Source organism: Panthera uncia, chromosome D4 (assembly GCF_023721935.1).
Source record: "Panthera uncia isolate 11264 chromosome D4, Puncia_PCG_1.0, whole genome shotgun sequence".
In the NCBI taxonomy this organism is placed as follows: Eukaryota; Metazoa; Chordata; class Mammalia; order Carnivora; family Felidae; genus Panthera; species Panthera uncia.
The window spans coordinates 58,886,535-58,897,922 of NC_064807.1; the positions used below are offsets into that span (position 1 = coordinate 58,886,535).

At 47.4% G+C, this 11,388-nt stretch overlaps 1 long non-coding RNA gene across 1 annotated transcript; it reads right to left on the minus strand.

The window, feature by feature from the left end:
- Window positions 1–231: 231 nt before the first annotated feature.
- On the minus strand, window positions 232–11,361 carry LOC125920131 (uncharacterized). Its single transcript, XR_007456960.1, has 4 exons — window positions 11,054–11,361; window positions 8,614–8,732; window positions 659–787; window positions 232–499 (listed from the first exon to the last, which is right to left on the minus strand). It is a non-coding gene; the product is annotated as an uncharacterized LOC125920131 (long non-coding RNA).
- Window positions 11,362–11,388: the final 27 nt, after the last annotated feature.

Below are 11,388 nucleotides of genomic sequence, written 5' to 3' on the forward strand. Positions count from 1 at the left end.
CATTCATTCTTGGGCATTCACTTTGTAAAATGTCAGTTTGACCTACTACATGTGGCCGGTGAAGATGTCTGGGAAATTACCAAGCCAGGTTTTCATTTCTATCATTTTTTTTTTTTTTTTTTTTTTTTTTTAAATAGGGTTCTCCAGAAGTCTGTGACATGCTGCCCTCTGGGAGGGCCTTGAGGCTCACCTGCTCTTGACTAAAGATTATTTTTAAATTGTTGACAAGCATTTTGGTGATGAGGCCACAGAGTGGACCCTATTTCTGGAGTTGTCTCCCATCTGAAGGAGACCCTCACTGAGCAGGTTTGCTTCCAGCTTTTGCAGTCAATGTGAGTTATCAACTGTCTAAGCTGGGTGGGAGCTGTGTTGGGCTGGATGGCTGGTCTCACCTTGCTTGTGCGGGGCGTAGGTGGAGTGGGTCTCTTCCTCACACCTGCCCTCCAGCCACAGCAGCTGCTCTCTCCCTGTGTAATATGTTGGAATGTCTTGATTGCATCTGAAACATTTGTAAATAAAAAGGAACCAATACTCATTGTGGAGACGAGGAAACTGAGGCACAGGCAAGTGAATCAAGGACTAGCCCAAGGTTTCCTGGTGAAGTGAAAGAACCTGGCCTAGAAGCCACATGGCCCAGTTTTCAACTTGGTGCTCTTACCTTTAGTTTTCTCATTCTGCTCCAGGAATCCAAGCCCAAGAGTGCTGGCCTCTTCTGACAGGAATGCAGAAGCATTGTGTAAGACGCTAGTCCCCACTCCTCACCAGCATGAGGACTCCTGACCAGTGCCTGCATGAGGGTACTTAACGACAGTCCCATGTTTCCATTCTGGCATTCCTATTTGGGCTACACTACTCTACCCCCAGAGAAAGGTGAGACAGAACCATGAAGGTGGTTCTACCCTTAGGCCATGACCTTCCCTTTTCTCCAGCCCTGTCAAGTGGTGCTGACATCAATTTTAATGAGGCTGATGATACCGCTGTGTTGACAGTTTGAAAAGGGAGTCAAGTTACCAGCTGACTTAGACTTAAGCTTAGGTCGGCCAAACAGTTGCTCTGCAGGAAAACCACCAAGATTGCAGCAAGTGTAGAAATTCTTCCTAGAGCCAATTAGGTCAGCCTCATAATCTCTGACCAAGTATCTTATAACTTGTCCCAGAGGTATTGGGAGGGCATATAGAGAAAGAAAATGACCCTTGGAGCTATTCTGTCTGATGAAAGGGACTTCACTCCAGGGCAGGAGGGGTTTGTGAGGAGATGGGTATCCATTAAGGCACTGCCCCACCTCAACCCTAGAGAAGCAGGAGTGGTACTTGGTGAGGAAGGTCTCAGAATCCAGAGACCCTGTTTTAGCCCCAGCCTGGCCACTGGTTGGTATTTGGCCCCCTCCCCACCGCACTTCCTTTCTGTGAGTCTCCAGTTCCTCAGCTGAAATTACAGGGCCTGAACTAAAATGAGCTTACAGCTCTCTTCCAGCTGTACAGATCTGAATGGGGTACAATCCCAAGTTCTCTTCAGCAACAGGAATCCTTCAGTTACTCCTGCTTTACTCCGTTACCCCAGAGCCCTTCCAAGGAGTAGGTAAGGGTTTGAACTGATAGAAAATGTCAGCTTTGTTTTAGGCTGATGGAGTAAAAGGGATAGACTGGTAGCTGGAGACCAGTGAGGAGGCCAGATGTGGGCTGCACCTCTAGGACTGATGAGTGAGATGTCTTCCAAAAACTGCAATAGAAATATTAGCGGGACACCTGGGTGGCTCAGTTGGTTAAGCGTCCCACTGCGGCTCAGGTCATGATCTCAGTTTGAGCCCCGCATTGGACTCTGCTGTCAGCACGGAGCCTGCTCCAGATCCTGAGTCTCCCCTCCCTCTCCCTATCCCTACCCCCACTCGTTCTCTATCTCTCTCGCTCTCTCCCTTCCTCCTTCCCTCTCCCTCTCTCTCAAAATAAATAAACTTAAAAAAAAAAAAGAGAAAGAAAAATCCTGGTAAATCCGCCTTGACCAGTCCGACTACTCAGTGTTCTGGAAGTAACATTGCAGACTCATCAGCATGAGCAGGATGTATATCTGCCACTAGAGGGCGCTAATGCTTCCAGTCAAGGAGCAGATGGCTATTTATTGAGAAAGGATTCTTTTTTTAATCCTCAAACCCTGTGAAATAATAAACTGTAATCCCCATTTCACAGATGTGGAAACTGAAGTAGCAGGAGGTGAAGTGCACGGGGGCACCTGGGTGGCCCAGTCCTCAAGGGTCCGACCCTTGATTTCGGCTCAGGTCATGATCTCAGGGTTTGGGATTGAGCCCCGTGTCAGGCTCCACACTGGGCATGAAGCCTACTTAAGGTTCTTTCCCTCTGCCCCTCTCCCCTGCTCCCATTCTCTCTCTCAAAACACACACACACACACACACACACACAAAACAGAAGAGATGAAGTTCCTTAGCCAGAGTCATGTAGCCAGTAAATAGCTAGCCTGGCTGGGATCCTAATCCAGCTATGCCCAAATCCAAAGCTTCTCCTCTCTATGAATGTGCCTCTTTAGGGCTCTCTGGCTCCAGACTCTGTTCTGGTAAGTGGGCATATGTCTTCCTCCTCACTCTGGGACAAAGTAGAGGCTGGCTAACCACACCCTGTTGGTTCCAGAGGTTCAGGACTGAGTGTAAGGTTTTCAGAGCTGGAGACGTAAAATGCTTGTGGGGGGTGGGGGGCAGGCAAACTGAGCATTCTGCAAATACAGTCCCCATTTTTAACCATTTTGTGTTGTGGAAGGCAGTCCTGTCATATACCACTTTGGTGAACTTGCTAAAGACCCTTTGCAATCTTGGAATTCTGTTCTCCCATTTGTCCATTTGTAAATTGGGAGTGCTTTGCTGTTCTCTCTGCTGAGTGTGAAAGTGCTCGATGCCCATGAGGGGTAACTTCTTCAGAAGACCTGGGAACAGCCTATGCCATTGGCCTCTGTTTGTGGTCGACTAAGCTACGCGTGCATGTGACCAGCTGTGCACCTACGAGCTGCTGTAGCAGTTGAATGAGAAGCAGGCAGCTTAGCAGGGGGGGTAGCCTGGGATTGAGGGATTCTGGGAGTGGATGGCAGGACCCTGGGGAAACTTGAGAAGTCCATAGGACCCCAGCCAGCTCCTGGGTTGGGAACTCCTGTCCAGCTCTTGGCTTTGTGCATTCCAGGGACCAGGTCCTCTTCCACCTTGTCTCTGATTGGCCTTTAGGTTCCTCTCTTGCTGGGGCATCAGACCATTGTTTCCCTGCTTCCGGAGCCACCCAGTGCCCCCCAGGACTACCTGTCTAAATCCTACCAACAATCACCCTGCCACCCTGACCGGCTCCAGTCTGACCGGTCCTGAGCCCCACTTCTGACAAAAGAAATGCTGGCCCCGGTGTGTTCATGGCACACGACAATTTGTATGGCTCTTACATGCCCATTATCTTACTCAAGGAGGTAGTGTGAGGATTCTGACCCCATCTTTCAGATGAGGAAATTGAGGCTCAGAGTGACTGTTGAAAGACCCCAGAGTGCAGAGCAAGACCGGCTTCTCTTCCCACTTTGTGCTCTTCCCAGAGAATAGCAGGCTGGTGTGAAAGAGCTAATGGGGGCTACTGGACCAGGTCCACTGGACTTGGGAGAAGCTCATGTGGGTGGGAACTTTTGAAATCTAGAGCTCTCAGTGATGCAGATGCTTCAGTAGGTGGCAGATAGAGGGAAAAAGAAGAAATGAAGCTGAGGAAATCCACGTTCCCACGTCATGGGCCACTTGAGACCAATCTTTCAGTGTCCCACCCTGGACCTGTCATCCCTACGCTGCTCACCCCAGAGACACACACAAAACCTCCCCACCTTTCCAGCCTCATTCCCTGCCCCTCAGTCCCCACAAGTCCTTCCTGGCCCAGCCATCTGCATGTTCCTGCACGAGACTTGTTCATTCTTCCTCCACCTGCATGAGCAAAACCCACCCCATCTTCAAGAACCTCCACAAAGGTGTTAGCCTCCCCAGTGGACTGCAGCCAGGGTTTCTTCCCTGGGGTCCTCATTTGATGGCCTTGGTGACTTGCTCTCACCATCCTGGCACTGGCTTCTCTGCTTCCTGTCTCCTTCCCTGCAGATAGTGGGTGCTTTGGCTACGTGTGCACTAGCCATTGCTGTGCCTCACGCTGGCACTCCATGCACATTTCCTCGATGACCCAGTGTATTAGTGTCCTGGGCCTCCATAATAAAATATCACAAACTAGGTGGCTTGAACAACAGAAATGTGTCATCTCACGGTTCTGGAGGCTAGAAATCCAAAATCAAGGTGTCAGCAGGGTTGATTCCTCCGACGGCCATGGGGAAAGGGTTTGGTCCATGCCTCTCTCCTTGGCTTATAGACATCATCTCCTCCCTGTGCCTCTTTCCATGGAGTTCTCTTTCTGTACATGTTGGTGTGAAAATTCTCCCTTTTTATATGGACACTGGTCACCTTGGATTAGGGCCCACCCTAATGACTTCATCTTAACTACTTGCATTTGCAAAGATGCTATTTCCAAACAAGGTCACATTCTGAGGTGCTAGATGTTAGGACTTCAACAGACGCATTTGTGGAGAACACAATTCAATTCATAACACCAAATGAGTGAATTGTGAAACCTCTGGGCAGAGAATGGCTGTCAGGTGCTTAGTTCCCCCTCCCCCACCATCTCCCTTTGGGTGTTTGGATATACAAGCAATGTGATTAAAAGGAGGGCCTGAACTCTGGTTTTGAGAGCACAAACCCTGATTTGCCTCCCATCAATTTTGTGATCTTGTGTGACAGTTATTTCAAACCACATTTCTCTTCCGTATTAATTCACATTATTCAAACCATATTTCTCTTTTAAACCGTATTAATTCACATTAATTATCTTACCCTCCTTTAAACCCAAACAGAAAAATGAGTATATTTTGAGGAACAGAGAGCCAAAGTGGCAGCAAATAATACAGATCAGTACAAGGAAGTCTTGTATTGACCCCAAAATCAGGGCCCACCAATCTGGAACTAACAAAGTTCTATCTCCAGACACCTATGGGAACCTAAAATGCCAAGAAATCCAAGCTCCCTAAAGTAGAAGAAACGAGATCTCTTCTACTTGAATCCCTCTGCTAATGCTGGAGCCCCCGCCTTGTAACATGCCTGACTTTAGTTGGATGCCTTGGTGATGGGGAGGTCACTCCTTATAAGCCAGTATATTCCATCTTAGAAAAACAAAGTTCTTTATCTCTAGAATAATAAGGCATCTTTATCTTTTATTATTTAGTTAGGGAAGCAGTCTTTGTAAAAAACTTCTAAGATTTAAAAAAATTTTCTTTTAATTTTTTTTGAGAGAGAGACAGAGCGTGAGCGGGGAAGGGGGAGAGAGAGGGAGACACAGAATCTGAAGCAGGCTCTAGGCTCTGAGCTGTCAGCACAGAGCCCGATGCAGGGCTCGAACTCATGAACTGTGAGATCATGACCTGAGCCGAAGCTGGACGCTTAACCGACTGAGCCATCCAGGTGCCCCTATACAAAACTCTTGTTTATCCAAATCTCTAACATTCTTGGGCATATGGAGCCGCGGGGGGGGGGGGGGGGGAACTAATCCAGCTTTTTCAGTGGAGTCCTGTAAATATTTGATGATATCCATCATGCCCCTGCAACATCCAACCTCTTTTCCCCAAAATTTATCTCATTTGAATGTTCTTGCAAGTTTCAACTAATGAATACCCCATGACAAGACCCCAGTGTCAGGTTCATCCATGTTATAGCATGGATTACTAGTTCATTCCTTTCTTTTCCCATAATATTCTATTGTATGGCTATATTACATTTTATTTATATTTGTATAGACATGTTTTCATTTTCTTGGGTATATGTGAGGAGTGGAATTGCTGGGGCATATGTTTACTCTGTGTTTAACCTTCTGAAGAACTGCCAACTGTTTTCCAAAGCAACTGCACCATTTTACATTCCCAGCAGCAGTGTCTAAGGGTGCCTATGTCTCCATGTCCTTGTAATGATCTGTCTTTCTGATTCTAGACATCCTCATGAGTGTGAGTTGGAATCTCATTGTGGTTTTGTGGCTAATGATGTTGAGCATCTTTTCATGTGCTTATTTGCTAGAATAGTATCTTTTTTTAAAAAAATTTTTTAATGTTTATTTTTGAGAGAGAGAGACAGCATCAGTGGGGGAAGAGCAGAGAAAGAGGGAGACACAGAATCCAAAGCAGGCTCCAGGCTTTGAACTGTCAGCACAGAGCCTGACGTGCGGCTCGAACCCACGAACTGTAGATCATGACCTTAGCTGTAGTCAGATGCTTAACAGACTGAGCCACCCGGGTGCCCCTGGAATAGTATCTTTTTAAAAAAATGTTTATTTGGGAGGGGTGAGAAGGTCAAAGAGAATTCCAGGTAGGCTCCACGCTGTTAGCACAAAGCCCAATGCAGGACTCAATTCCACAACCGTGAGATCATGACTTGAGCTGAAATCAGGAGTCAGCTGCATAACCGACTAAACCACCCAGGCTCTCTAATATTTTTTTTTTGTAGTTTATTTATTTTGAGAGAGAGAGCAGGGGAGGAGCAGAGAGAGACAGGGAGGGAGAGAATCCCAAACAGGCTCTGCAATGTCAGTGCAGAGCCCCATCAGGAGCTTGATCTCACAAACTGTGAGATCATGACCTGAGCTGAAACCAAGAGTATGATGCTTAACCATCTGAGCTTCCCAGACACCCCTGGGATAGTATCTTTTAGCACGTGTCTGGATCAATCTGGTTGTCCTCAGGTTGACAGTATCCATGGTTGAGACGGGGTTGCTATGGGGCATTCTGAGCTACTGGGGGCTGTGAGCTGAGCAGACAACCAGGGAGAAGACTTTGTCTGGGCTGGTGATGAATGTCTGGGAGTTGCCCATGAGGACACATGAGATCTTAAAACCCAGTGAAGAGATAAGATTGCCAACATCTCTAAGTGTGAGGGGAGAAGAATTAAAGTTCTTAAAGCTTTGGGGACTCTTGGAAGTTAAAGGTGAGAAGAGCAAGTAGAGACACATCATGGAGATCCACTATCCTAATTTGGGAGATAAGGCTGCTGACTGTCCGGATGAGGTCTGAGGGTAGGGAAGGTCCCAGGAGGCCACAGGCAGTGGAAACAGACCAGGGAATCAGAGTTCAGGAATGAGACCACTATCTGGGTGGACAGATCTGGGTTGTTAGGGGTCTCACACATTTCTTCTGCTGCAATCCTCACTCCTGCCCTCTGGTGGTGTTTGCCTGCCTGTGGCAGGAAGTTGAAAAGTTCTTCCTCTGGAAGGGGCAGAGCTGAGAGTGGAACCCAGGCCTGACTTATTCCAAACCCTGTTTGGAATGTCCTGCTTTTTCCAGGACAATGTTCTGTCTCAGTCTCATGTGGTGACCCGACATAGGAAGAGATTGTTATCATTTGGAAGGAATTTGGGATGGGGGTTTTCACCTTAAATGTCAACTCTTCAGAAAGACTCTTCCTGGGTGTGCCTTGGTGGCTCATTTGGTTGAGCGTCCCCCTCTTGATTTAGGCTTGGGTCATGATGTCACAGTCATGGGATCGTGCTCCGTGTGGAGTATGGAGCCTCCTTGAGATTCTCTCTCTCCCTCTCCCTCTGTCCCTCCCTCCTCCACTTTGCACTCTCTCTCTCTCTCTCTCTCAAAAAAAAAAAAAAGACTCTTTATGACTCCCCATGCAAAGAAGCCCCACCCCTTGTTAGTCTTACCAGCACTCAACTTGTTTTTTTCATTGCCCTTATTATTATAATTCATGATTTTATATTGTTAAATAAAGAAAACCATAGGCCCCACATGGTGTCACATAGACCAAGTTCCCAAACCAGGGCTTAGTACCCAATCTAATTGCAGTTTCAAACCCTCCCCCACCCCCCACTGAAATATGGTCTTAACAGGTCAGGAAATTTTTCTTTCCATGAGAGGCAATGAAATCTGCCACCTGGGTTCTCTCCATCCCCCAAAGAAAGATGAGGTGATCTGCACGATAAGATACCTTGTTTTTCCCTAGCAAGCAGCCTTCTCTGGAGCAATCCTTTTCTTTCATGAGTACCTTTCTTGCCCCACTCTCTGTCTAGAAAAACCTTTCATTTTGTACAATTCCTCTACTTGCTAGAGGGAGTGCTGCCCAATTCATGAACCGTTTCATAAACCCCAGTAGATCTTCAAATTTACTTTTTAAAGATCTTTATTGTAAACTACAAGTTGCAAGAAAACTCTTTGTTCCTCATTTTATTCCTGGTGCCTGGCGAGGTGCCTGACATACTAGGCACTCAGAAATTATTTGTTGAATGGGGGGTGAGGTCGCATTTGGAAAACGGAGGCAGGTAAGATGTGTATACACAGGTCAAAATTCTCTGAGGGAGTCAGTATGAGCTGACTTCTACCTTCCATACCCCCCAGGGTGTGATGGTGGGCTTATTTTCTCAGCGACAGTAGAAAAATGATGTTTATGTCACAGGGATGGGGACCAAGGTTGAGGAAGCAGGAAGTAGGTGTGGGTGGGAGTGTGACTAGCAAGGGTGCCTGTAAATGGAACAACTGAGAAACTTGGGAGTATCAGACACTTTGGCCACTTACCACCAGGTCCTTGGCGGCTGGGGTTGGGAAACTTGGGTGGATCAACAATTCACTTCTTCCTCAGAGGAACTTTCCAGAAGGCTGACTTCAGGAGCAACCCAGGGAACAGTCATGTTTGCCTAAGATTGAATGTGGCCCGAGGAATAAACATATGAAGTCAGCTATGCCTCAGTATTCATGCCATCTTTCCTTTTCTGCACTTGGGCACTGAGAAAATATTTACTGGCACCTATTAAGTGCTAAGAAATTGTGTGCTTGGTGCTAGGGATATAGTCAGAAACAGTCCAGGTCTGCTCGCAAGGAGCTCCTGGCCCTGCAGGACACTTATAATTCAAGGAAGGATCTAAGCAACATATGGGCAGAGGTATGGACTATCTTGTTCACCATGGTATCCCTAGGCTATTCGTGCTGAGCAGGTGCTCCAAATGGTTCCCAACCCAAAGAAGTTCACAATCTAAAGAGAAGACAGACAAGACGAGGGGCAGTTACCGTAAGAGATAATAAGTGGGCAAATAAGAGTCTTTTGGGAGCCCAGAGAAGATTGTTGGGGAGACCCGAGAAGAATGTGAGAGGAAGTGACTTCTATGTTAATGGACCAGAAGGTGGTCAGTCATGGCTCAGTACGTGGAGGTGGAGGAGTGGGAAGCCTACAGGCTCAGAAAACAGCCTATGCCAAGGCCTGGAGGTAAGGAAACATGACGCTTTAGGGGAACCCAAAATAGTTCAGTGTAGCTAGAGCACAGAATGGCAAATGATTAGGCAGTATTACCAGGTGGTAGGATGCTTTATAGGGACCAACTTAAGAAGGGGCTTAGCATAGTAGGGCTGACCCCTGGAACCTCAGACCCAGGGGTCTCAGGTCTGGGAACTGGGTCTCCCTGCTCTACCTTGATCCCCATGACCCATCACTCTGGGTTACCCCAGTTTCTGCAAAGCTAAGTTCTTCCTTGCCCTCTCTTGCCAATAACAGGAAAAAAAAAAATCCCTCATTGGTTTTAATTTGTTTTTAAGACCTTCCCACATGCTCTCACCCATTTCTATATATTGAACATTGATTCATTACCCAAGCAGAAAACGCCTCAGAAAGCTCTGGAAACTGGCTTTTTAAAAAGGGAGAATGAAATAAAAAATTTGTCTTTTTCCCCTTACTCTAGTAAGGTATATAGCACTACTTTAATTTACCGAAGTCTTTTATGTCATCACAAATGACATCAGCCTAATTTGCTTTTGTGGTGTGGTTGTATTTTTAAATGTGGTTTCACCTTTTTTCCCTTTAATTTTCACTTATTCACAAAGTATTCAAAACCATAATGGTTTTCTTTAGCATGAAGTTCCTGAGTTACTTTAGCGCTGCGTTTAATTTTCTCTGTAGTCAGGGTCTGTTGCTCAGCCTCACCCAGAGGTTGACTGTCAGTTAAACTTGACAGAACACATGTGCCATCCGGTCTAGCACACCCACATATCACGGATGAGTGAACCCCTCTTTCCTTTGGTTGCTTCCTCCTGGCCTCCAAAGGTGCACTTTTTCAAAACCCCTCAACTCTGGGACCCTGTTTAGCCCAGGGTCCATTTGCCATCTGCTTTAACAACCAATGTGACTCAGAAAAGGTCTATTTTTGTCCTGTCTGCTTCCTCACCTCCCTTGGCCAACAAATCTGCTATCTCCAGCAGATCCCCAAGTCTCCTGGTCTCTTCTTCCTTATTCTCCTGGACTGCACTGGGCCTTTGACCCTGTGGGTCTCCCCACCTCAGGACCACCCTAGTTCTATCACCGGTTTCTAGTCTCTTTTCTCCATTCCTGCCTTCCCATCTGCCCAGGCTCATTCCTCTGCACGCTCTCTCCGCCAGCAGTCTAACTACCCTTGGTCTTGGTCTTGCTCTGAATGGCTCAGGTTTCTCTCTGGCCCAGACCGCTACTCTGAGCCTCAGCCCTGCCTTTCCTCCTACCTGGTAAGCAGTTTCACCTGCATATTTATACTAACATGTCTTCTCGCCTTCCACCTGGAGGTGCCACCTCCTTACCTTTCTCTTAGTGTTACTTTGCTCATCAGTTCTGGTAAGTCAAGCTGGAAATCAGTGTTTTTTTCTTTTCTCCAAACTGCCTCTTATTTCTGAACTTTGTCTGCAACTTAACAACATATTGCAACAGCCCTAGACTGAGAGGCAGTCCAGGGTCCTGGTCCCAGCTCTGCTCAGGCTTTCAGGGTGGCTTTGGGCGAGTCAGTGGAACTTTTTGAACCTGTTGCGTCTCATATAACAGGAATGGAGACCACTTACTGAAACTTTACTACAGGCCAAGTACCGTGAGCAGGGCTTTCTATACATCATCTCACGAATCTATATCATTTTCCCATTTCATGGAAAAAAGAAAAGAGCGTTCAGAGAGACTATTCACGATCAAGAGCCGGTTAGTGGGAGGGGCTGTGCTCAAACCACCCACCTCAGTAAGTCCACCTCCAGAATCCGTTTTTTCCATTACACCGCAGGGCTCACTCTCCCCACGCCCAAGGCAGCCGTCACCTCCCCACCCCCTCTTCGGGAATATTTGCTAAAGTGTGCACGCAGGTACGCTGCAACCAGGAGTGGGGGCCCTGGTTTCCTTGCCGTGAGCCTAGAGCCCAGATCTCGCGAACAGAGCCTGCTGGGTTTTCCCTTCCCACCGCAACGCCTATCTTACGGGTGGCTCCGCCCCCTGCCTCGATTGGCTGGCGGGATCGAGGTGGGGCCCGCGGATTGGCTGCGCGGCGGCGGGCTGACGTGGCGGAGCTGACGTGC